Source organism: Budorcas taxicolor, chromosome 2 (assembly GCF_023091745.1).
Source record: "Budorcas taxicolor isolate Tak-1 chromosome 2, Takin1.1, whole genome shotgun sequence".
Taxonomy (NCBI): Eukaryota; Metazoa; Chordata; class Mammalia; order Artiodactyla; family Bovidae; genus Budorcas; species Budorcas taxicolor.
Genome location: NC_068911.1, coordinates 171,113,258 through 171,117,833, shown reverse-complemented (window position 1 = coordinate 171,117,833; position 4,576 = coordinate 171,113,258). Strand labels below are relative to the sequence as shown.

General features: G+C 51.1%; 1 pseudogene; it reads right to left on the bottom strand.

The window, feature by feature from the left end:
• Positions 1-1,749: 1,749 nt before the first annotated feature.
• On the bottom strand, positions 1,750-2,373 carry LOC128043777 (eukaryotic translation initiation factor 3 subunit K-like; annotated as a pseudogene).
• Positions 2,374-4,576: the final 2,203 nt, after the last annotated feature.

The following is a 4,576-nucleotide window of genomic DNA, read 5'->3' as shown; positions in this document are numbered from 1 at the left end:
TCAGTAAGCCACGAAGGCAGAGAAGGGGTCTGAAGACATTCTGACTCCAGAGTGTGAAGCCTTCCATCAGCACCCTGTACGCAGACCTGTTACTTTTGGTGTGTAATCCATTCCCCTTTCAGTCTGAGGAAAGCAGCTGGCAAACCTCATTTCAAAGAGAAATTATCTCAACAGGCAGGCTTTGGCTTGCTCAGTGGTCAAGGACACCTCTCCAGAAAACTGGGGCAACTTGGGTACCACAGAGAGCATTCAGAAGGTGGCAGGTCCTTTGCTAGGATCTGGCTGAGATGACAACTCTGATTACTTCCCCAAGGAGTCAGGAGAAAAAGATCTATTCACTCGGTTGACATCGACCTAGTCCAAGCTGTACACGAGGTGCCATGGGGTTTGCAGCAATGTACGCTCTAGCAGGGAGCCCAAGCAGCGACGGTTACTCCACCCTCCCTTGCTTGCCCATCAGCAGGCCTCAGAGCTTTCCAAGGACATCTTCCCAGGGCCCTAGGACTTTCACACCTTCAGAGAGTACCCCCTCCACACTGCCAGTCCCCATCCCACCAATTGCCCACCTTTAAGGTACAGTGGGCAGCTTCCTCCTCTAAGATGGACCTCAGTTCAGCAACCTCTCCCACCTCTGAGGGTCCGCAGCCCTCATTTTATGCAGACTGCCCCCTCAGGGACAGAGCAAACCCTGCCTTGTGTCCTGATTACAGTGGGAAAGTAGGAGGCCTGGGCTGACCTCAAACCCACATCAGCCCCACTATTCTTGCATGTTATTGAGACTCTATGAACCTCTTTCTTAACCTGTGAAAAGTTACTAATACCTACTTTGCTGGAGAGGTAAGTATGTACTGGGGCTCCTGTTCAGTAGATGGTCATTCCCTCCTCCTGGCCTCTCTCCTGCTTTTCAGATTATACCATCCTTCAGGGCAAGAGACAGAAACTTTTTATCTCTTTATTCACAACCACACCCATCCACACCTGCCCATGGAGGCTGCCTGACAAAACCTGCTGAATGAGTCAACAACTAGAAGCCTATGGCGTAAATCACTCCATTTGCTTCATTCCTTTGTTTGTTGAACAAAAGGGTCTTGAGTCTTAACCAGATGCCAAGCCTTGTGCTTGGTGCCAAGGATAGAAAACATGAGTCAAGGTCCCTGTCCTCAAGAGAACCATGGGTTGTGATAAAACAGACACGTCGGATATCATTGTCCAGTGTGATCACTGAACTAGAGGTATCCAGAGGGGAATGTCTAACCGAGGAGGTGGGGACAAGGTTGTCAGGGGAAGTTTCCTGGAGGAGGTAGGGCCTCATCCAACTTCATTTAGTGTCTGTGTCTCTCCATTAGAATAGAAGTTCCATGAAGGCAGAGATTTTGGTTTTGTTCACTGCTGTGTCCCCAGGACCTAAAAGACTCCCTGGTACATAGTAGGTGCTTGATCAATATATGTTGAATGAATGAATGAAACAGGCAAAGAAGAGGAAGAATTGTGATCAGAGGCAGGAGATCACTTGGCTCCTCTGGGTTCCTGCATCCCTTGTTTTTCTTCTAAGAAACCCAATCACTCTACACAGGGCCCTACCCTCACAGAGGCTCTCATACCCCTGTGTTGGTTTCACAACAGCCCAGTGAGGTGAGCTGGGCGGGTACGACTCTCCCTACTCACCCACGGGGAAACAATTCGTGATGGTGTGTTTTTTTTTCTGTTTGTTTGTTTTTGAGAAGCCAACAAATCTATATTAAACACCTGTTACTGGGAAGAAGCCATGATGCTGGACCCCCTGTCAGTCTATCTTCTCCATGACACTCTTGGGCTTAATGCTCTCTTCCTGGCTACAGATGGAGGTCTTGTCTAACTCGTCGGGACTCCAGCCATACTGCTCACTTGCACCTTTAGCTTGCTGCCCGTCAGATCCCCCAGCATCTCGGCCAGCAGCCAGAGACTGATGTGCTGATAAGTGATGCCCACGACATGGCAGATTTTGGACAGAGTCTTCGAAGCCGGTTATACCTTCCAAGAGATCCATGTTTTTATCCAGGGCTTACCAGAAGGACTAGAAGTGGCAGGTCCCCAGCAGGTCTCTGAGGGACAAAATTGGCTGAGTGGGCCATTCTTCCTGCTGCACTTGCCCAGTATGAGGTCAGCGTGGGGCAGGTTGGTGAGGGCCTTTAGCAGGATCTGGGCAGTGACTGTGGTCTGGAGAAAGGCTGGGTACAGCTTCAACACACCCAGGTTGGCTTCCAGATGATAAATATTCTCCTTGGCCTGCGTCTTCACATAGTGGTCCAGGGTGGCCAGGTTCTCAGGACTGTACCTGTCCATCCCCTTGAGTGACTTGCCCGCGTTTGCTCTCATCTGCTCAAACATCACCATGACAGCTGTCGCCTCTCACACCGGGGATGGAGCCGAAGACCCTGCCGGGCTGCATCCTCGAGACCTGGAGAAGTGGGGAAACTGCTCTTTAGAGAGAAAAAGTGATTGACCTGTGGTCCTATGGCAAATTGGTGGCCTTGCTGAGAGGAGAACTCAGGTCTCCCGGCTCTGAGACCTGGCTCTAACCTGCTCCCCTGAGGGCAGCTCTGCCCTCCAAGGACTGACAGGGCTAGCTGGGTGTCTGGACCTTCACATCCGGAGAGGGGACCCAGAATCAAAGTGCAGAGAAAGATCCTAGTCCTGAGAATGGAGATGGTATAGTAACAGTAACAGTGATGAAGAGGAGGAGGAAAATTAGAACTTTTCTATTGTGAACTTTGCTTCAGTCGTGTCCGACTCTTTGCAACCCCATGGACCACAGCCCTCTAGGCTCCTCTGTTCATGGAATTCCACAGACAAAAATACTGAAGTGCGTTGCCGTTTCTAGGAAGTTCAGTTGTTGTTCAGTCGCTAAGTCATGTCCAGCTCTTTGTGACCCCCGTGGATTTCAGCATGCCAGGCTCCTCTGTCCTCCACCATCTCCCAGAGTTTGCTCAAATTCATGTCCACTGAGTCAGTGATGGCTATCTGACCATCTCATCCTCTGCCGCCCCCTGCTCCTTTTGCCGTCAATCTTTTCCAGCATCAGGGTGCTTGACATTTGTTTCCTCATGTATTCCTCACCACAGCCTTATGAGGTGGATAGTCTTCCCCCTATTTAACAGATTAAAAAACTGAGCTCAGAAAGGTTAATTCACCTTTGAATTGTTTGAGGCCATACAGCCAGTAAGCGGTAGAGCTGAATCATAAGCCATCTGTTGAGCGTTTTTACCGTCTTTGGTCATCTGCAAAGAGCAAAGGGTGTAGGACAAGTGTGGCGCTGTGGCGCTGTGTCCATGCTGGGGGCCAGGAGGGCCTCAGAGCCCTGGCCGGGAGGCACTGCCAAGGCCAAGTAGCTTCCTCCCGACCCCAGAGTCTAGAGATTTAGGTGCCAGGAAGGCCCACGGATCTGGCACAGAGCTTCTCTTGCTGCCATAGCTGTCACACAACAGACACTTACATAATGCCAGGTAGGTGCCTAGCATAGCTGGGTTGTACATGGAACCCAAACACCCAGCCTACCCCATTTATTGGGAATAAATGGGAGCACATTAATAGCAACTACTTCACTGCAACCCAGCCTTGAAATTGTCCTCAATTAGTTCTCCTGTATCAGCTAAGTATTTTGGTTCATAGCCCATGGCCCTAAAGTCAACCAGACTAGGTTCAAATCCCTCTGCCTCTCTAGCTTGCATCTCGAGCAAATTCCGTGACGTGTCTGTTTGTTTCCTTACCTCCTTTACAAAATAGGACTTGGAACAGACGTGGAGTTGTTATGGAGACTGTAGCAGACCATGTCTGGAAAGTGCTTAAGACAGCACCTCACCCAGAGAAAGAGCTGGATGAACGTAGATGTCAGGAGGGTTTTTCTGAGAGGTTCCGGGGACGGCTCTGTGGGCTCCCAAGCATGTCATCATCTGCCTTCATGGGAAGACAAGGGTTGGCAAGTCAAGGGTGTGGAAGCCAAGGGTGTTGCCTCTTGTGGGGCTCCCCCAGTGCTGGGCCAGCAAGTCACACCTACAACATGTTCTGTTCTCAGCGATGAAAAGGGTGTCCCACTCATGCCCCTGGTCCCGCTTTGTCAGCAGAGGGTGAAGGAGCTGAAATGGCACCTCGTGCTCTCCCATTCATCAGGGCCCTCCGTGGCGGCAGTTCCTTCGACTCTGACGAGTGGGGCCGCTGAGCGGCCCGACCCCGTGACTCTCGCTCAACCTCATGGGCATTTCATCCTTCTGAGGACTCCTCAGTCCCCACACACATGGGCCTGAGGGGTCCATGCTAACTCCTAATGCCTGAACCTCAGCAGACTTAACACCTACTTCTGGCAACCCCAAATCTCCCAGGCTGGGTAGAAAAGACTCCAATAAGGTATAATGCTGAAGGCCTTTAAGGGACAGAGAAAGTGTTGCAGGAGCACAGAGCGGGCACTGTTTCTTCTGCCTGGACCAGGGAAGGCAGTCTCACCACATCACTAATGACCCAACCTGCTTTGCGGCTCCACAGACCCCCAGTTTAGCCAATCAGACCTTCTCTGATGCAACCCCTGCCCAGGCAACCACAACAT